General features: G+C 59.3%; 1 long non-coding RNA gene across 5 annotated transcripts in view; it reads right to left on the bottom strand.

Annotated features, from left to right (window-relative positions):
• LOC122895850 overlaps positions 1-22,039 on the bottom strand; it is a 50,937-nt gene that overhangs the window by 20,045 nt on the left and 8,853 nt on the right. For 4 of the 5 annotated variants that reach the window (XR_006382326.1, XR_006382325.1, XR_006382324.1 and 1 more), the window contains one exon: positions 13,496-17,703. This is a non-coding gene — a long non-coding RNA (uncharacterized LOC122895850). Of the gene's footprint in view, positions 1-13,495; positions 17,704-22,039 lie in introns of those variants that run through there. The other variant, XR_006382327.1, reaches the window with a different exon arrangement.

The following is a 22,039-nucleotide window of genomic DNA, read 5'->3' on the forward strand; positions in this document are numbered from 1 at the left end:
GGAGCCCTGCATTGGGCTCTCTGCTCAGCAGGGAACCTGCTTCCCTCTCTCTCTGCCTGCCTCTCGGCATGCTTGTGATCTCTGTCTGTCAAATAAATAAAATCTTAAAACAACAACAAAAACAAAAAAGAAACAAACAAAAAAAAGAAACAAAACCCAAGGAGCCCCATAACAATGAAATGAATTGAATTTGTGAATAAAAACCTCACAAAGAAAATTTCAGGCTGGGGTGACTTAGATGAGAAAACACACTCGGTCTGTTCCACCCAACATTTAATGGAGAGAAGTAGCCCAAACACTCCCACACTGCTGGTCAGAACAGGAAAAGGTGCGAATGTTTAGCGAAAACACTAAACATATTCCACCATACGACCCAGCCATTTTACGTATCTACCAAGAGAAATGAGGAAACAGACCTGTGAGCAATGCCTTTAGCAGATTTATTCAGAGTAGCCAAGAACTAAGAAACAGCCCAAGGGTCCATGAGCAGAAGAGGGGACAAGTCCACTGCATTGTATCCACCGGCAACAGTTTTTATTGACATGTGTTAACACATTTGAACCTCAGAACCATTCTTAGCTAATAATGAATCCAGAAACAGAAGAATATGCACCAAAGGATTCCATTTATGTGGAACTCTAAGAAGAAAAAAAGCCTCAGCTGCAGTGACAGAAAACAGGTCAGTGATCACTTAGGGCCATGCTGGGGAGGGGCTGACTGGGAAGAAGGAACAAGGGAGGATGTGGGGGGCTGGAAACACTCTATCTCAGCCACATGGTGGATAACATGCACACCTGCCAAATCCATGAAACTGTACACTTAAAGTGGGTACATTTTTTACATTTTATTTATTTGAGAGAGAAGGAGCATGGGGGAGAGGGTCAGAGGGAGAAGCAGACTCCCCACCAAGCAGGGAGCCCAATGTGGGACTCGATCTCAGGACTCCAGGATCATGACCTGAGCCAAAGGCAGTTGCTTAACCAACTGAGCCACTCAGGTTCCCAAAGTAGGTGCATTTTGTGTAAATTGCAACGGACCCTCCAAACAAAGCTCTGATTTGTAGTGTTTTAACTTCCACAACTTAAGTACACCCACTGCACCCGGTTTTGAGCAAGCAATGTGTCATCACTCAGTGCGGAGCAAAGAAGGCTACGGGGCCAGCTCTTACAGCCGTGTGGGCCAGCACTGGCTCCTGTACACTACCACCTGCACCTTAAAAAAGTTGCTTCTGAAAACAAAAGATGACAGAGATCCTGAAACATCCCCGACACGCAGTGGCGATGCCATGTGCCGATGGAGACACAGAGCAATCGAAACGCCTGTGGGACCCAGCAGCTCCCCACCCCCCGTGTGTACACAGTGGACGCGTGGATAGGTGCCCCAAGGAGGCGCCACCGAGGGTCACAGCAGCCCTGCTCCTAAAGACAAAAACGGCCAATGACTCATCGCCAAGAGCAGGACGGATGACCGGCTCTCGTGGAATCGCTTCCAGCAGAGAGGAGGACAGTCTGCAAGGTCGGGCAGACGGGGTGAGTGGTGTGGGTGTGCGGGGCCGCAGGCGACGTCCTGACGTGCGCAGACGCGCGGGCCAGCACTGGGGGCCCCACCCAGCCAGGCTGATGATGCGGACGGACGCTGGGGCCACCAGGGGTCTGGTTCTTGGCTCTTGGTTGTTCAACGGACACTCGGTCAAGTTCTCAAGAGCACACGGTCTGTGGACTCTTGCATGAGTTCCAATTACGAAAATATTTTAAAAAGAAAACCCATGTTTCCGTGGTCAAGCATGAGAGCCTGCTTTGTTTCCAGTACATTTGCCACAACAGGCGCCACACGGCGGGTCTTTTCACAGACACGCAAGAAAGTGTAAGCAGAATGCATGCGTGCGTCCCCTTGAGTCCCGGTGTCCTTAAGTCCCCGTCTTCCTGTGTGTCTTGACCGCACCACGGCTTGTTGCCGTCCCTCCCCACCCTCCATTCCCACTCTTTCAAAGCGTCTTCTGTCCTCTTTCTAAGCAGCCTCAGGACCTGCTCCAGCCCCGGCAGGGACTGGGAAAGCCTGGCGTGCCCCCTCTCTCCACAAAGGGCTCCAGGCCGGTGGCTCGGTCCCCCCGTGAGCGTGCGCGTAGCTACCCGGAGGCAGCGTGGAACCAGAGGGACACGCGCGAACCCGACAAAGCGTCACATGGCACCGAGGACCGGCCAGCCGCCCCGCTCCCACCCACGTCTACCTGCAAGGACACCTTGGTTTAAGACCGAGAGCCAGGAAAGCAGTGACACCAGATGATGCCTCCTGTTGAGGGGCAACTGATGCCTTTGTCCTCAGGGAGGGTCGCCGGTGAGGCACCTCCTCCTGGTGCTGGCGCTGGCCGGCGCTGCACCTGGGCCTCGGAGGCCACCGCGCCAGCCCTGCAGCTGCAGGCCTCTCTGTGCTGGGCGCACATTTGCATCTCAATGCCCTGATTAATATTTAAGGAGCCAGCTGTCTGCACCACATGGGAAGGGGGGGAACCGCCTTGTTCCTTTAAGGGGTGGGCTCAAGGCTCTCCGTGGAGCGGCCTTCATCTCCCCTCCGGGTCTTCACACTCACGCAATTCTTCTCCGTGAAAAAATACCGAGCGCCATTAGCGAGTTATCAGGGCCCGACTGTGTCTCCATCAATGGCCCCTCAGTCCACTGTGGCCATCGCGCAGCTGCAGGGCTGGCGCAGAGCAAGCTGCCGGGCTGGGCTCGGTCCCTCTGTCTGTCCGTTGTCACCGGGCACTGCGTCCAGCGTGGCCTGTCACTGCCCCGTCAAACGGAAGTGGACAGCATGTTCCGAGCTCCCGCACTGCCCTGGGGGTCGAGCCAGCCAGCACCCCCACCCAGCCCAGGGGCCCACCGGCCCCGCTGCTCTCCCCCAATCCCCACACGGCCACCAGCGCTGAGGCCTCCCTTGTTGGCCACCGCCCCGAGCAGGGTCTTGGCTCACAAGTCTGCCCGGAGGCCTCCTCTGGCCTCCTCTGGGGGGTCTCTGGGCAGGCATCAGTTGTAGGGAGATCAGTGGCGTCCCCCAGAACTCACGTCCACTCAGAACCTCAGAAAATGACTCTCCGGAAAAAGAGTCTTTGCAGGTGTAATTAACTAAGAAGAGGTCGTGCTGGAGGAGGGCGGGCCCCGAATCCAGTGTCTGGTCCTTGTAGTAAGAGGAAACAGGCACAGGGAAAAGACCATGCGACCCCAGATCCCCTGTCCCCAGAAATCGACACACCCAGCAACAGTGGAGGCAGAGATCTGGGCCCAAGAGAGCCTGCATACCCAGGACAGCCACTCAGAGCTCCCCTCCTTTCCAACCTGGGGGGCAGGGGCCAGGTGCCTCCTGGGACAGCAGCCCCACCAAGGTCGGGGAGCAGGGAAGCAGGGGCAACAGCTGTCTGGGCGCTGCCCTCCCAAGCGCCGTCTGGCCCCTTGACCCCACCTGCCCTCGTGAGTCCTGGGCCCCCTTCAAGCCTGGGCACCCAGCCAGGAACCACCTGAGACCCTTCACCCACACCCGGTGGGGGCATCTCACTCTCAACACATAGGAATGCCTGGGTCACTGCATTCCTGGCGGCCTCAGCTGGGTGCTCACGGGAGGCGGGGCCTCCACCTACAGAGGGCAAGGGTCACAGGCCCTCTTGCACTGGTGGGAATCGGCTTCCCCCACCCCCCAACCAAAGGCAGGTCTAGAGAAAGTCACTCCTCAGAGCTCTTCTGCAAATTCCTCCCCAGACAGCATGGCGAGGCCCCCTGACCCGCGCACCGCCGCAGTCCTGCCTGCCAGGCAGAAGAGGCAGAGTCGCGGGCAGCACCCACGCTCTCCCACGGCCGTGCGGGCTCAGGAGTATGGGGACTGTCTGATGGACTTAACACGCCATTTCCCCCGACGAAGACCCCAAGGACCGGCTCTGCCCTGGCCAAGGGGAAACAGGGCCAAGGTCAAGCTCTGCACACCTACCTGCTGGGAGGGGACCTGCCCGTCCCCGCCCCAGCACTGCTCCCGCCACTGGACACCTACGGGGTCCCTGACCAGGAAACTCTGCCGCTTCCGCTTTTCCCAGCCCGGGGTGTCGGACAAAGCCAACCCACGAAGAGGCAGGAGAGTTCGCCCAGCCACTCCCGTCCCTGCCACTGGGGACTGGGGGAGTCTGGGGACTCAGAGGCTGGGCCCGGGCAGCCCCACTGTCACCGGCACTCAAGGTTTCCACGAGGAACACACGCAGGCCGGGCAGACCGGCGGCAGATTCTTGCCAAACCTCTGAGAAAGTCTCCGGTTTCCGAGCGTGGGGCTGGGAACTGCGGACCGGGGCGGCGGGCTGACCTGTGTCCTGGAGTTTCCCAAGGAGGAGGGATGCCCATGCCCTGGGGAGAGAAAGCGAAGGATGCCCAGAGACGGCGAGGGCACTGGTGAGGGCCCGTGAGCGCGGCCACGGCCCCGCGTCCGGGCGTGTGCGCACAAATGTGCAGCAGCACCGACGGCCGCATGTGCCAGTGTCACACCGTCCCAGACGGCACGAGCGGCTGGAGCGCCCGCAGCCGGGAGTGAACGCGCAGACTGACCGTCCGCCCCGGGGGCCTGCGGTGGGGGCGCCCATGCCAAGGGCATCTGCCCCAAGGGGCAGCCATGTGCCCAAGGCATCGGCCACCCTTTCCCCCTACAGGGAGCTCCCCACGAGCTTCAGGATGCCAGAGGAGGAGCCCCTCTGGGTTCAGACGCCCCTTCCAAAGGGAGGTCCACCAGCCCGGGGGTGGGGTGGGGTCATCCCCGGCCCGCCGGCGCCCACACCCTCAGTCTCGCTGACCCATCCCTGTGCCCCCTCAGGATGCCCACCAGTGTGCTGGCCACAGCCTTCCGAGAGCCCCGGAAAGTGCCAGAAGGACAGTAACTGTCTGCAGGGCTGCCAGCCCCCTGCCCCATCGGCAGCTGCGTTGGCCAGACCCACCCAGGGCAGCTATGAGCCATGAGCCCAGGCAGGAGCCCATCGCAACCACTGCACACAGCCCACTGGCTCATTCCACATTCACTGGTGTCACAGGATCTTAGCTGGCAGGACACAGTCACCAAGGGGGACACCCCCTACCATCCATGAGTGCTGGGGTGGGGGAAGAGCAGCAAAGCACAGAGGGCCTCCAGGTGGAGGCAGCAGCTCTGGAAGCCTCAGGAAGCTCTGCCTGCCAACTGCACAGACACACCACGGTCTCTGTCACCTCTAGGTGACACCTCTGTCACCACTAGGCTTCCTTCCCTATCCCTAGGACCAGTGGAGGCCACCTGAGGGGGCTCCATGCATTCCTGGCATTGGCTTTCCCTCAACCCAGCCATGCCCTAAGGCCCAGGACAAGGGCTGCCAGTGCTGGAAGGAAGCTGTGTGGAACCCAGGAAGATGCTGGGATCCCGGACTCAGTAGGACCCATCTTTCTGGGACTAGGGTCTATGGCTCAGGGTCCAGGCGCAGCTCTTCTCGGGAACGAGATTTAAATGCAGATCATCTCCCAGGAACAGGCTGCCAGGGAGGGAGGAAACGAAGACACCCAGCACGCAGCTGCCACTCCAGCTGGGTGCTAAGAAGAGCAGCCCCAGAGGGCAAGGGGCAAACCCCACACAGAGGAGCGGTGCCCGTCCCAGGGCTGAGGGCAGCCAGCCCGCGGCCTGTCGGAGCACAGGGACCCCAGCCGGGCTGATTGCACAAGGCTGGACTCTGATCCCAGAGAACAAAGTGTCCTCCTGCTCTGTGGCTGATGGCACAGGACAATCCCAGACCCAGGACGCCCACGGGTCCCCACACAGAATGGGAGCACTGAGCATGGCTCTGCTCCTGAGAGGGACGCCCCGCTGGGAGCCACACACAGCCCCGTCACTCCCGCAAAGCTAAGGAAAGAACCCTGAACACGTGAGACGGGCTGACACGAGGGCACACACCACAGTCCTCACCTGCCTGCGGGGCAGGGACACACACACACACACACACACACACAGGTCGGGGCAGAAGCTGAGAAGACTGGAATGATTCTCCTGCCTCGATGATCCCAAGGCCCTGGATTCTGAACCAAGAACCCGTGGGTCTCTGTGTAGGCTTGGAAGCTGCCCACCCCATGGGTGCGGTGGTCCACGGGTCCAGATCAGGGCCAGGGAGGGGATGCACCCCTGCCCCGATGTCCCCCATGCCTGCCCCCACTCCTGGGGCTGTACCAAGTGCAGCTCACGTGGCGAGGGACTCAGGCTGAGTAGGGGACTCCAAAATGACCCACGTCCTAAAGCCCCAGAACCTACAGATGTGACCTCACTTGGAAAAACAGATCTTTACTGTTGTCACGAAATTAAAGATCTCAAGATGAGACCATTCTGGCTCACGAGGAGAGGTCCTGAATCCAGTGACAAGTGTCCTTAAAGAGACACGGATAGGGCGCCTGGGTGGCTTAGTGGGTTGAGCCTCTGCCTTCGGCTCGGGTCATGATCTCAGGGTCCTGGGATCGAGTCCCGCATCGGGCTCTCTGCCTAGCAGGGACCCTGCTTCTCTCTCTCTCTGCCTGCCTCTCTGCCTACTTGTGATCTCTGTCGAATAAATAAATTTTTTTTAAAAAAGAGAGAGACACTGAGAAGCCACACGAAGATGGAGGCAGAGATTGGAGGGATGTGGCCACAACGCAAGGGACACCCAGAGCCTCCAGAGGCAGGAAGGAGCCTCCCCCAGAGCCTCTGGAGAGAGCATAGCCCCACTAGCACCTTCTTGGGCTTTCAGCCTCCAGAAGTGTGAGAAAGTCCATTTCCATCGTTTTCAGCTGCCCAGTTTGTGGTGAGTTGTTACGGCAGCCACGGGACAGTAACAGAGCCACCAGCCCAGAGGTGATGCGGGTGTACCAAGGGGCACCCGTCACCCCCACGCTTCCCCTGACTTCTCTGGTCAGCCCTGGGGGTACAGCTGCCCCTCAGCCTCATGAGGACTCACCCCTGACCTCAGGTGACCCCAGATATGTCCCCAGTAAGAAGCAGAAGTACCTCCCCTCAGAGAATTTACATGAAACGGACCAATTCCTCCAAGTCACAGAACAGCAAAGCCACCTAAAGTATTAACGGACACTGAGCAGTCTTGTAGCTACGAGAGATGCTCGACTCACAGTTACACATAAAGGGAAGTGTCTGGGCCCAAGCGGTTCAGCTGTGAATTCTGCCAAGCGCTTACAGGAGCAATAACACCGATTATCCCCAATCCCCTCTAGAAAGGACAAACGCAGGAACACCTCCCGGTTCATTTCATCGGGCCAGCATTACCCCGAGACCAGAACCAGGACAGACGACACAAGAAAACCACAGACCGACGTCCCTCACAACCACAGAGAAGTCCTTCACAACCTGCTAGAAACGCGCCAGCCCCGTGCCCGGGCGGACGGGCCCATGCGCTGCGGCACCTGGGCAGCAGCCGGTGAGCGCAGGGCTTCTGGCCTCGGCTCCGCTCGGTCTCCAGGTCACACCACTGGCCCTGAGGCGGGCTCCACACTCAGCAGGGAGTCTGCTTGCAACCCTCCCTCCCTCCGCCCCTGCCCCCCCACCCCTGCCCTGTGCACGTGATCGTTCTCTCATCCTCTCAAAATAATTAACTAAATAAACGAGGAGAAAAGACAAGACTCACACTGACCCAGCTGGGCTCACCACAGAAACTGGAAGATCCGTTAACAACCAAGTAAGAAAACACACACGACCTTATCCATAGATGCAAAAAAAAAAAAAAAAAAAAACCCCTAGACAGAATTCGGCATCTACTCGTACTAAAGGAGTTTTCTTACCTGTCAGCAAATGAGAAGGGAACCCCCCCGACCCGCGCACAGGGGAGACCGCCCCTCCTCGCACGCCGCGGCCCTTCAGCGTCACGCGCAGACGGAAAGGATACTGGACGCGCCGCAGAGAGTCCAAGAAACCTGACGAATGCAGCCAATGGATCCCCCATATGCGCAGCTTCAGGACCGGCGGGGCCCTCGGGACGGACGGACGGGCAAGAGCGCGTGGAGTCTGCAGGGCGACGGGGCAGGCACGGGTTACCGACGGCCCTTCCTCAGAACCCACAGCCTGTCCCAGGAGTGTGCGCTTCGTGACCAGCCATCACAATGGCATCGTTTCACAAACAGAAGAGGAGGGGACCTCGGGGTGTCTGTGGGCGTCAGTCTCCTCATCAGGGCCTGAGTCATGGCCCAGGTGCCGCAGAGCCCCCGAGGATCCCCACAGCCCAGCCCCTCACCCAGAACTTAATTACGTCCACAAAGACCCAATTTCCAAACGAGGTCATGTTCAGAGGCTCTAGGGACCCCTCTTTGGGGGGACCACCCAGCCCACCAGGATCCGCAAACCAGCCTGGCACGGGGAGACACTACCAGCCTCAGCACATTCCCACAGCCTGGGAAGCACCCCCAGGCCAGACCCTGGCCACCCTGCGCCCATCAGAGCCTCCGTGCCAGCACACGCGGGGTGTTCACGCGCACTCCGAGGGGAAGGCCTCTGATCTCTGACCGGTCTCTCCACTCACAGATCCCCCGGTGGGCCTCCCGCCCCAGATTTGATGATGCCCGATCCGCAGTCCTCTGCCAGCTCTCAGCTTGAGGGGTCCAACAGGGATGACCCCACCACCGCCTGACTGGGAGCACTGCCATCAGTGACAGCTGGAGGTGGAGCCCGCGGCCTCGCTGGTTTATGGCCGTAGGGTCTGGCCAGGCTGCCTCCCCGCGAGTCCATTCCCTCTGACGCGTTGGGGTGATTCTGTCTGAGAAAAGCGAGAATGTTCCAGGCCTTGCCCCTCCCTCACAGGACTGCTAGGCTCCGGGCAAGGCCTCCTGAGGGACAGGCACCCAGGCCCGCAGGCAGCACGGAGGTCAGAACTGGACCCGGTACCACGTCCTCGGGCTGCCCCAGCTCACGGCTGAGGGTCGTTAGCACTTAGTAGGCTCATGGTGGAGCCACCTGGGCCTGGGCGTTTCTCTGCGGGAAGTTTTAAATTATGAATTTAATCTCTTTATTACAAATCTACTCAGACTACTTCCTCTGAAGCAGTCGCTGGAGCTGGTGTCTTTCTAAGAATTTACACGTTGGCTCTATTAACACGTCAGTATATGGTCTCAACTACAGCCCGTCGTGACCTTCTTTAAGTCAACAGTGACACAAGGCCAGCGGCCCTCTGGACACACAGGAACCACGACAGCCCGCGGCCGGCCTCATGCCTAACCTTACAGCAGAAATCTCAGGCTGTCAGGCTCCCCGCATCCGACGTGCGTCTCTGCTGCACCCTCTTCGAGTTGAAGAAATCGTGTACCATCCCTCGTTTTCTCAATTTTTTTCATGAACCGGTACTGAAAGCTAAATACGTTTCCAGCATCAACTCATAAACAAACTGAAATGATCCATTTTCAGATACAAAATTACATCATCGAATCCCCGACATGACGCAGTGATACGCTCGCTCGTAAACACGTACTTCCAAACCATAAATATTTATAACACAAGTCAAACTGGCTGACGACAGTGTTCTCATCTCCCACACCGCTACTTACCTTCACGCCACCCGTTCAGCGTCTTAAGAGGAGCGCGTTCAAGTCCCCACAGACATCCCCACCTTTGCCCTGAAAGTGACCTGTGGCATCCGGGCCCGGCCCGGCCACCAGAGCCAGCAGTGGCAGCTGTTAGCAGCGTATCAGACACTGACTTCAAATACCCGGGGGCACACCATAGGGCTAGCCTCGCCTCTTGGGGCTGCTGCTTCAGAAAACCCAGCGACCTGCTTTAAATAAGATTTTATTTATTTATTTGACAGAGATCACAGGCAGGCAGAGAGAGAGGGGCAAGAAGATTCCCCGCTGAGCAGCAGAGAGCCCGTTGCAGGGCTCGGTCCCAGGACCCTGAGACCACGACCTGAGCCGAAGGCAGAGGCTCAACCCACTGAGCCACCCCTGCGCCCCTTGGTGTGGTTTTTTTGTTTATTTAAAATATCACGGCAGTCCTGCTGGCGAGACAATGTTGAGAAGCCCACAGAAGGCAGAGGAATCGCATCTGATTGTGAACCAAAGCCCATGGACATTTCGTGTCCAGTTTTGGGGGCCAGTCTGCATCATCCTTGGGCTAGAGCAGCCCTGGTTCTCAGGCTGGACCCACAGGGCTCTGGGTGGGGACAGCCCTGGCCCTGTGTCCCCGTTATAAGTGCATTCTCAAGGCTCCTCTTAAGTTTTGACACAGAAAAGACAAAAAGCAAAAACAATAGAATCACACAGATGTCAGACGTCCGAGGGCACGTCCTGGTGCGGCTCACCGGGAAAGAAGGAACCTGCCTGGGCTCTTGGCACTCTTTTCCAAAGGTGACCCAAACATCTTCTCTCCCCAAGCTGCCCCACCCACCCCGCCTCTTGCCATGGGAGGGGCATGTAGGCAGCAGGACTCTGTGGAGCCTCCCCTCATCCGGGCCTGGGGGGCCACTCGGGCCAGCAGGAGCCCATACCCCGGGGTCTGTGCCCCATCCAGACCACTCCAAAATGGGAAGGTGACCAGTACCAGCCCAACAACCAATGTGTGGCCCCACCGGGATGGGCAGGCGCAGGCTCCCCTGGGGCGCGCAGGAAGGGTGTGTGGGACTCTGCAGGCCTCCCTGGGGGGGACCCGCCCGCACTCCACCTGGGGCGCCCCGGCTGACCGAGCCAAGCCCCCCCACCCCGCCCCCTCACACACACACACACACACACACACACACACACACACACACACTCCTGCGGACAACCGCGCCTCTCAGAGCCCACAGCTACCCTCCGGGCGGACTACGTCTGCCCCACAACACAGAGACCCCGTGCTGGGCCGGGTTCCAGGCACCCCCAACCACAGCCTCCCTGAGCCACGTGAGCCCCCCGAGAGCCCCCCGCCCACCCTGGCGTCCGCAGCGGCTCAGCGGCCCTGCCACCCAAACGCCTGACACGCCAGCCCCCCAGCCGTCCGCACAGCCGCCCCCCAGCCGTCTCCAGCTCTCGCTGCGGGCCCCGCCCCAAAGCACGTCCCCCAGCTGGGCTCCAGCTGCCCGCCCCCTAACCCCGGGCCTCGCGCACCTCGTCCCCACTCCCGTGGCTCCGGGCACACTACCCCGCCAGCGGACCCCACTCACACTTGTCTTCTCAGCGAGACCATCCGATGTCCGGCCGTGCAGACTCCGTGAATTCCCGCCGCGGCCGCGGCTTCCCCAGCTCGGGAACCCGGAGGCACCCTCACAGTCCCGCACCTGAAATCCGCACCCAGACGCCGGCTAAGAACGCCTCGCCTGGGCACCTGGGTGACTCAGTGGTTTAAAGCCTCTGCCTTCAGCTCAAGTCATGGTCCCAGGGTCCTGGAATCAAGCCCCAAGTTGGGCTCTCTACTCCGCAGGGAGTTGGCTTCCTCCCCTCTCTCTGCCTGCTTCTCTGCCTCCTTGTGACCTCTGTCAAATAAATAAATAAAATCTTAAAAAAAAAAAAAAAGAACGCCGCGCCTGCGCACAGCCATGAACGGGGAAGACACGTGCGGACGGCCTGTGCCTGCGCACAGCCATGAACGGGGAAGACACGTGCGGACGGCCTGCGCCTGCGCACAGCCATGAACGGGGAAGACACGTGCGGACGGCCTGCGCCTGCGCGCTGCGGTGACGAGCACAGCCTGCAACCGTGCCCGCGCGCAGCTGCGAGCAAGGAAACACACGGGGATGACATGCAGCTGCGTGCAGGGGTGACGACCAGGGCCTGCAGCCGCGCCTACACACAGCCGTGAGCAGGGAAGCGTGCACAGCTTGTGGCTGCACAAGGGAGAAGAGGCGCTCATCTGACAGCCATGGGCTGCGGCCACGCGTGCGCACAAATGTCTCCCCGCCCCGGGAACTTCCGCTGCAGCCGAGGCTTCCCGGAGCCACACACGCGAGGCCCAGGCGGAAGCGAGCAGAACCCACTGGTCTCCCCCGGTCGCGAAGGCAGGGCCTGGGCGTTTGCGTTCCCGCTGGGGCGGCTGGCTGGGTGGCGGTGGCCCGCTGGAGACAAATGACGAGTAGTACCTCCGTGGCAGTGGCATTCTATACTGAGCGACATAAACGTGAGCATCCAGATGAGACAGCTGAATGAGGCTCCACGGAAGCAGGAGGCTGCCCGGGACCTGCGCCCCCGCGGGCAACAGGCCTGCTGATCCCGCAAACTGCACACCCCCAAGGGCAGAGAGTAGCAGAGCCATCAATCACTGAAGCTGTGCGACATGCTGGACCCTGTGCAGGGCAGGGGGCGCTGACCCCGCTCCCGGGAGGCCCAAGGCGAGTCCCCGCAGCCGCGCTGACCCCGGCCCCGTCCGCTCCGTCCGCTCGAGGCCCCAGGCAAAGTAGGGGTGAGGGCCCTGACCCTGGCTCCCAGGAGGCCCCAAGCAGAGCCCCGCACAGGGTGGGAAGAGGACACCATGGCCCGGCAGACCGGCTCCCAGACACCACGGCAGCTTCGCCAGGGAAATCCAGTTGCGAAAGTCACTCTAGTGCAGTTCGGAGGAGAAAAATCACAGGCTTCTCCCCAGAGGTGCAGATAAAGCCCTGGGCAGAAGGTAAGGCCCCTTCCTGATGGGCACGGAATGAGTAAGGACCACAGGAAGTGACTGCGGCTTTCCAACCACAGTGACACAGACACACGTTTTGTCACCTCACTGAAACAGCAGATGCGCTCCTACTTGAGGAGCGGCATGGGGAGGGCCATGCCCTCCGCGTCCACTGCCCGTGAGCCCTGCCATTGGAGGCCTCAGCCACCACCGTCTGACAGGGGAGGGCATCAGGGCCACAAGAATGGAGCCCGCGGGGGTTATGTTCAAAGAGACCAATGAACCTGGGAAACCCTGCAACAACAAATGTCCAACCAGACTCTCGGTGAGGACAGCGTGTCTCACTTCCTCTGCATCCAGATCCAGCCAGGCCATGCAGCCACTAAGCATGGGAAATGGGGCACGTGTGGCTGAGTAGTGAGTGTCTGTCCCATTTCCTTTTGTCTTCTGCACACGGGAACCTAGCCACATGGGACTGCCGACCTGGCAGCAAGCACGGCACCGGACCGTCAACAGAGAGTGGACCTCTCAAATAATCCACAAACTCAGGAATGCTGAAACTCACACACAGACCCCCAAAGTCTTCATGTCCGCACAAAGTCACCCACGGGCAGGCGGAGTAGCCGAGGAGCCCCGCCGACGGTGGATACCAACGGTAAAACACTCACAAGTGACCATAGCAGGAAGTGTGCAAGTTTCGTTACGGGACAGGGAAAGGACTGTGATTACAGACTGCAGAGCAGAGATGATATCGCCGTGTGGCCACTAATACCCCCCACAGGGAGCGCACCCTGAAACCCTCCCCTCCGCCGCTTCAGGCCCTACAGGGAAAAAGCCAACGTGGTAAAATGCTCACGTCTGGGCAACCCAACAGGAAAGAACGTGGGGATTCTTGTACCGTTTTTGCAACTGTTCCCTACACGTGAGGTTATTTCAGAAGAGAGAATTTATTTCAAATGCCTACGTCCTGGGACCAGGTGCTCCCCAGCCGGAACTCGGTCACACTTGGTCAAGGAGCGCGGCTTCTGCGAGGATAAGCTCTGCTCGTTCTGGCCTTGGTGATTACCTCCTGAAAGTCCCCGGATGCTTTTCACACAGCCACCAAGAACTGGGTGGGCTGCTCCAGACACACTGATCCTGACCAACCCCCAGCACATCGTGGGGGCGAGGGAGGAGAGCAGAGGGCGCACGCGGAGGGCACGCCTGGGTGCACAGGCGTCTGCACACATACAGTGTCCCCGGGACCCCCAGCCTCGCAACCAGCCACCTCTCCACGGGAGCCGGCAGCCCTGAGGTTGGGAAAAGCCATGTCTCTGTGCATTCGTCTAAAAATTGATTTTTAAAATGTGAATGGTTTTCAATACTGTCAAAGACAAGAGGCTACAGATGGGACCCTGCAGTGGGTTGAACTGTCTCACAAGAGGACAGGCCTCAGCCCTTACCCCCAGGATCTCAGAATGAGGCCTTATCCGGAAATAGGGCCGTTGCAGGTGTGAATAGTACAAAGGGGTCGCTCTCCTGGAGTCAGCCAGTCCCACCCCAACAACCCAACAAGACCGTGTCCTCACAAGGAGGTGCCGTGTGACCCCAGAGGCACTGACAGGGTGAGGGACGAGAAGGATGGCTGCCACACCAGAGACTGGAGGAGGCGGGAGGTGCCCCCGAGACAGCATGGCCCCTTGACCCCGCAGTTTGGGACTTACGGCCTGCAGACAGAGAAGGGTGGGTGCAGTTTGAGCCCTGAGCTTGTGGCTTTGTTAGGGCAGCGCCAGGAAAGGAAAACACACAGAAATGCCTGAGTCCACAGCGGGCACAGCAGCCACGAACACTCCCCTGGCCCTGGAGACCTCCTCCTCCATCCTGTCCTCGGCCCTGTCCCAGGATGTGGAAGGGTCCCAACTGCTGTAAGGATAAACCACCTCTGGCTCATTCGGTGCACGTGTGGGTTCTTTTCAATGCTAATAAGCACGCGCAGGAGGCCCCGGAAAGCTCAGAGGCGCTACAGACAGGGCTCTACCACCTGCAGCACTGGGGGCGGGGGAAGGTCTGCCGACGGCAGGCCAGAGAGGACAGGCATGCACACACTGGCAGGCATTCCCGTAGCCGCAGTGGCTGCAGCCAGTGGAACAGCAGCCGTGCCAGCCTGAGCTTCTCACAGGTGCACAGGCACATGGCCTCTGAGGGTGACCACCACCCAGCTGCAGGGGCAGGAGCAGGTGCCCAGACAGACAGACGCTGCTCATTCTGCTGTCCCAGAAACGAACACAGGCCCCAGCTGCGTGCACACGCACACCCCAGCCACAAGGGCTCACGGGGCACCGCTGCATCCTCACATCCCTGACTGGCCTCCAACAGGACAGCCCACATCTTCAGCCCCAGCCCTGAGCGGACATGGGGCAGATGGACCATCCCCAGAGCTGGTGGCAGAGCTGGGGTCCCTTCCCACTCCCTGCTGGCCCCGGGCAGAGCCCAGGACAGGTGGCTCTGTCCTTCCCAGAATGAGCAGCACTAAAGCCACGAAGGCAAGGGACAAGGCAGGCTCCTCCCTAGGGACTGGCAGCTGCTGTGCTCTGAGCAGCACAGGGCAGATTCGCAGGCTCGGACACGGAGAACCCGAATGAGCCCGTGGACACAGCAGAACTGGGGCATTAGCGAACTCACGGCTCTGACGTGCCTGGAGAGGGAGGTGCCTGCCAAAGTGTGTGCACCCAGGAGTTTCTCAATCCTGAGGCACCGGGGCGGTGGGGAGGGGCAGGGGATCTCAGCACCTGTGTCCCAGAGAGCAAGGAAGGCCACCAAGCAAGGGTCCCCAAGACAGACTCCCACCGGCCACGGCCCCAGCAGCTCGAGCGTGAAAATAAGAGGCAATCACAGGAGTCGATGAAGAGAGTTTGGTGGGAAACAGGCCACTGACGGTCCCCAGGCTGCGAGGGCGGAAGGGGCCCGGAGGACTCCTTGCTGACAGAGCCACACAGGGGAAGCAGGCTGTCCTCCGGGGATAGGCCAGGTGCCAACCCCGCACCAGGGCACACAAACCTGCCACTGACAGCAAGGGGGTGTGAGGCAGACTCAAAGTGAGGGACCTACCAGACAGTCGAGGAGATGGACACACATCAACCTGTCCCCCCAGATCCTACCCTGCGCACACACCCCAGTTCGCGTGGGGTCCCCACGTGGTGGCTCGAGGGTATTCCACAGCTAATCCCCTTCCCAGGAGGACCCTATGGCAGAGATTACCTTTACATTGACTCTGCTTTGGAGTTTTCCTAGGAATTGAGTGACCCACCCCACTTGGCACAGAGCTGAAATTCCAGGTGGGGGTCCTGACCCAGAGGAAAGGCCCCAGGGACTTTCTTGCTCCAGGCAGCAGGCTTGCCCTCAGGTTGCCCGAGGAGCTCCAGCAGGCGGGCCTGCAGCACCCGCAAGCACCCTCGATCACGAGGGGCCAAGGCAGGCATGTGGTGGGGTCCTGTGCTGACGGGCCACCTTCCTTCATCCAGAGCACACCCCTCCTCTCCCCCAGCCAACGTGGGTGCCTATTACAGTGTTTCTAGGGGCCGCTTCACAGTGCACTGGTTCTGGGGGTGCTGGGCGGGGTCCCAAGGCCTGGAGCCTCGCGGTGGCCAGAGCGGTGGACAAGGAGCTGGCGACCGTGAAGGGAGGCCACCCCACAGCCTGACCTCCAGTGCAGGTGGCCATGGGCCTGAACTGCATGGCCTATGTGGATTCTGGGGAGCGAGGCTCTGCGGCCCACGTGTGCAGGCCAAGCCAGGCTGCTGCTCTGAGGGGCCACGGCCCAGCCCCATCCTGCCGTTTGCCCCAAAGCTGCCTGGTGAGATCCAAACCCACTTCTCTTCCTTGTGTGTATTTTCTCTGGAGCCCGACCCATGGGCTTCTCTGCATTCTCTTTGAGATAATAATCAAAACGAATCTTTAAAGGCCATCTCCAAAAACCACAGAATGGCTGGAATTAAATAAACATAAAGCTTGTGGTTTTCCTCTCAGGAACTTCCTGCTTATCTGATCCGTGGAGTCAGCAGGCCTCGGAGCCCAGGCGGAGGCTCCCGGGGAGGGGTGGCGCTCAGTCTCCGGGGCAGGGGCCAGGCCCACAGGACACCGCTGCCCAGCCCCAGGGTGCACCAAGGGCGGTGGGCACGGCCAGACCTGCGGGCAGAGCGTAGGTGGAGGGGAATTTCACTGGGGCCTGGACGCCATCAACACAGTGTGGGCTGGACAGCATCGCCCAAATATCCACGTCCACAGATGAGAGGCTCGGAGAGAAGACAGCTGATTACATCCACAGGCGTAGACAGAGCCACGCACACAGGGCATGGGAAGCACCGGGGTGGTTGGGCCACAAGCCTGAGCTGGGGGGCGACCAGGCCACAGGCTTGAGATTCTGGCAGGCGGGGGCCCAGGGCCGTCCATCAATGTGCGGCACCCGGCCCTGGTGACCCGGGGGTGGGAGGCCGGTAAGGAGCAATGGGGCCATGGACCCAGGACTGGCCAGTCCTGCAAAAGGCTCCAAACCCCCACCTCCTCCCACCCCAGAACCGCCCACGTCAGAAAGGAGGCCGCAGCGCCGCTCTTCCCAGCATTTCCGACGCCACGTGTGCGGGTCTTTCCGGACACAGACCAGCTCTCAAGCTCTCTGAATGCCCCCAGCAGGTCCTGCAACGGAACTCCGCTCCGACACTCACTGCGGGTGCTAGTGAGGTCCCGTTGCGGGACCCTGAGACGCCCCCACTCCACGCACCAGGTCCCAGGCCCACGGGGTCCTCGTGCTGGTGCCCAAGCTGGCCGCGAAGTCCGCGGGGTGCTTAGAAGGGGCGCAACCTCAGCAGATGGAAGAGACTCACAGGGCGAGGGGTGGGGAAGGGGCTCAGGGCTTCCAGGCCCTTCCCCGGGAGCGGCCCCCTCCTTGCACCGGCACCGGCTTCGAGCCCACCGGCAGGTCGGGACTGTTACCGCACCTCCTAACAGAACTGCGCTGGTTAAGTCAATGGCGGTCGGGGTTAATCCCCGTCACTCTGCTCCTCTGCCGATGTCAGGGTCCGAAGCCAAGGTGCAACCCTCCGATCAGTAGCTCCCCTCTCAGTAGCACGCCAGACACTCGCCCTCCGCAGGTGCCAGCAGCTGGGGACAAAAAATAAATGTCCATTTTTTTACTATCCCACAGACATCAGAAAAATAGCATGCGGCCGTTTTGAAAGCCAAGGTCCGTGAACATCTTTTTTTTGTTTTTTTGTTTTTAAAGATTTTATTTATTTATTTGACAGAGCAAGATCATAAGTAGGCAGAGAGGCAGGCAGAGAGAGAGAGAGAGGAGGAAGCAGGCTCCCTGCCAAGCAGAGAGCCCGATGCGGGACTCGATCCCAGGACCCTGAGATCATGACCTGAGCCGAAGGCAGAGGCTTAACCCACTGAGCCACCCAGGCACCCCGTGAACATCTTTTTTAATCTGAAGGGGAGGGCAGCGGCCCCCACAGATCCCGTTCGCAGACACGCGGGTCTGCCCGTGGCCCTCCCTGCCGTGAGCTCAGGGAAAGCGGGGCCAGGCACCCCCGCAGCCTCTCGGCACGCTGGAGGGCAGACCACCCCCATCTCAGAGGGGCCCCAGGAGGAGACGCAGGCGAGCACGCACGCCCACCCGGCCCTCACGGAGGTTACGCAAAAGCACCCCGTGGCCAGCAGTCTCACCCCTGGGCAGGCACCACGTCCACCCCAGTCCATGAGAGAACTTGTGCACAAATGTCCCCCTGCAGAGGAGGGTGAACGAGATGTGGCCCAGACACAGGATGGAACAGCCTCCAGCCTCAAAGGGAGGAAACTCTGACCCCAGCGCCAACGTGGATGCGCCCCGAGGCCATCGTGCTCGGAGAGACAAGCCGTCGCGGGAAGCGCTGTGGGTCTTCTTATGGCAGGTCCCTGCAGGAGTCAAATCCACAGACGCAGGGAGTCGACGGTGGGCACCAGGGCCACGGGCCACTGTGCCTGCTGATACGGGGTTTCACTGGGGGCTGGCAACATGCTCTGGGCCCAGACAGAGGTGATGTCACACAACCCTGTCAATGCCCTAAGTGCCACTAAGTGTGTCGCATGAGTGTTACCTCGGTACAGAAGCCTTGAGGCCCCTCTGCCAGGCTGAGCAGCCCCGTCCCCCCAGCGGACTGGGCCCGGCTGACCAGACAGGCAGCAGGCGACACCCGTGCTCCTTCACCTGATGGCTTGAAGCCCACCCGCCCTTCCTCACCTCGGATTGCCGTTCACCACCCTGTGGCCTCTCACCCTTCCTCAGGCTCCCCACAGCACACCCGCTGAACGCCCAACACGACACCACCCACAGAAAAGCCAAGGGGATGAGCCCAAGGTGGACCAGAGCAGACGTACCAACCAGGCCCCCACTTACACCTGCCTCGGTGAGCCCAGGGGACCTGGAGCGCCAGCCAGTTTAGGTGGAAACACAGGCCTCAGGGCCCAAGGCCTCGGCTTGCCGCCACCCCACTCTCCGCCAGGGGCCTGAGAAATGAACTCTGGACCCATTTTCTCATAAAAATCTTGGCGTTTCAATGCACCTATATAAAGGACTCTTTCGGCACAGGCTTGAATGAATGGTTCAGCTCCGTTCCCTGAGGCCTGAGCTGCGGATCTTAGCACAACAAACGCAACTGGCCACACCAGGGCCTGAAGCCTGGGGGCAGTGTGAGAGGCTCCTGGGTATCTGGAGGGCTCGCGAAGCCTCAGGCAGCATGCCGGGCATTTAGGTCTGGAGGTCCCCCAAGGGACTGTGGGAGAGGAGTCAGAGCCCTTCCTGAAAGGCGGCCCCAGACCACCCCTGGGCTCAGACCCGGCCCCACCTCACAGCAGCACAACAAACAGCCAAAAGCAGCGGCAACCCACACGTCCATCCACAGATGGACGGAGGAATAAAGTCCACCGCCCGCAGGGGAGAGGCCACTCCTGTGAAACATCCAGAGCCCACGAGCCCACAGGCGCCAAGAGCACAGGGAACAGGGTCACTACTGGGTCCAGAGCTGGTTATGGGGCAGGTGACAAGAATGTTCTGGAACTTGATGGAGATGGTGGGTGCATAACACTGCGCATGTGCTAAATGCCACTGAATTGTTGAATTTTAAGTGGTTAATTTTATGTGCATTTCATCGCTTTTGAAAAAAGAAAAAGAAACTGTTAAAAAAAAAAATACGTCTTGAATCCTGAAAGAGTGGCAGCAGGGAGAGCTGGGGATGAAGGGGGGCTGGTGTGTCTGACCTCCGCTCTGCAGTCACTGTCCGAGGCTCCCGCCCACGGTCACCATTCAGGGTGGCATTCTCAGGACATGTGACTGATCATCAGGACGGGGACAGCCCCACGTTCCCTGTTGTGACCGTGAGTCTGTCACTTCTCTGCCCCCCCAGCAGCCTTGAGGCCCCACTGCCCAGGTGTGAGCTGGAAACCAGCCCGTCCTGAGAGGAACGCACGCGTGTCCCCACTCCCAGCCGTGCACACACTGTGCACCACGCTCCGTTTGTATCTACAGGCACACACGTGCTTGTGTCTGTGTGTGACAAAGGGCTCGCATGTCTGCACGTACATTCTGTCCCATTTGCGTGTGTGTGCAGATGCATGTGTGTGTCTGCACATGTGTTTGTGCGATGCTGTGTGTGTGTACACACATGTGCACGTGTGTTCCAAGAAGGTAGGCTGTGGCACGGCTCCATCCAAAAGAATTACCATGTAGGGGGGCGCCTGGGTGGCTCTAAAGCCTCTGCCTTCGGCTCAGGTCATGATCTCGGGGGTCCTGGGATCGAGTCCTACGTCGGGCTCTCTGCTCAGCGGGGAGCCTGCTTCCCTCTCTCTCTGCCTGCCTCTCTGCCTACTTGGGATTTCTCTGTCAAATAACTAAAATCCTTTTAAAAAGAAAAGAATTACCATGTGAGCTACAGATTCAACTTTTTTAAGATTTTATTTTTAAGCAATCTCTATGCCCAACATGAGGCTGGAACTCGCAACCCTGAGACCAAGAGCCCCTTGCTCCTCCAGCTGTAACTTTTCCAGGCATAAAATACCCGTACGTGAAAAGTGAACGCAAACATAAAATTAATGATACATTTAAACAGGCCTATCTAAAACATCACCATTTCACCACGGAATGAATGTAACAAGTTATTAATCTGCTGTCTAGTAACCCAGGCTAAGTCTTCCCCCTGGGTGTGTCTCACAGGCCAGCCGCCCGTCCAGGGCGCGGTGGCTGTGCTGCAGTGGGCAGCCCAGCGCCTCCTAACTGCACCCGGCACAAACGGCAAGTGAAACAAGAAAAAAAACCACCCGCAGCCACCATCAGCCCGGTGGGCAAAGGAGATGACAGAGGAGGCTTTCGTCCCTGGGAGAGCCAGTGTGTGTATGCCTAGCCCCTCTGACCATGGCATGCCCCTGGCCACAGGCTCCTTCCAAGGGGACCGTCTGCAGCAGGCGTGCCCGGAAAAGGCGTCCGCTACCGGCCGCGTGCAACGTGAAGATGCCCCACGGCCAGCAGCTGCTCCTGCTCTGTGACGCCCTGTCCCACACCGTCAGTGTCAGATCTGGGAGCCGTAGGCTGAGGCCATCCGAAATCCACTCCAGGTCTCTGCTAAATTCTACACAGAATTAAATTTAAAGAAACCAACACCCACATGAAGGGCAGCAAGCCCCGCAGCTCTGGCGCCCTCTGCGACCTGCGACCAGCTCAGTGGTCAGGCCCCAGACGTGTTCCAGGAATGAGCCATCAGCTGCCCTGGACGATCAAAGCCCTAGTCTTCACGCAAAATACCCTTCCCTTGCCTGCACTGGTAAGAAGTAACAGCTGTTCTTAGAAGTCAGTGTCCCCACATGGCAACAGAAGACAGCAGACTATCAAACCTGGCTCTGCTAAAAAGGGGCTGTGGGGAGGCAAACCCAATTCTGTTTCGGCAGATGACACAGCAGGTTAGCTCTGCCAAGAACGGGAACTTGGAGAGAAAACACAAGGCGTGAGGAATCAGATGAACTTCTTATGCGAAGCAAAATATTCTACCAGTTCGCAGCTACAAAATTCTTACAAGCTTCCCTGAAAAGAAGAGAGAAACCACACACACACCCCCAACACAGAGCACAAGGCCCAAAGCTGGTTCAGAACAGAATCACTGACAGCAAAGCAAGATCGCACCGGCTCCAGGACGCGACCGTGCACCCCTGCTTTCGCGAGTACACCCCCCAGGTGCCTACGGCCAGGAACCAAGACATGAAAGCAAAGACTTCAGAAAAGAACAGAGAGGTGAGGCGTGGATGGTGGGGAGACAAGAGGCATCTAATTTTAGCTGGCTTCTTTCCAACAATAAAATCTATTCCATCATCTCTGGGTGAAAGCTCTTAATAAAAATGTAGTGTGTCTGAAATTGGGAATTCTGCAGGGATTCTGCTGGGACAGGGTCTAAGAGCCATACGAAGCTCCCTCCAG

This window comes from Neovison vison, chromosome 14 (assembly GCF_020171115.1).
Source record: "Neovison vison isolate M4711 chromosome 14, ASM_NN_V1, whole genome shotgun sequence".
In the NCBI taxonomy this organism is placed as follows: domain Eukaryota; kingdom Metazoa; phylum Chordata; class Mammalia; order Carnivora; family Mustelidae; genus Neogale; species Neogale vison.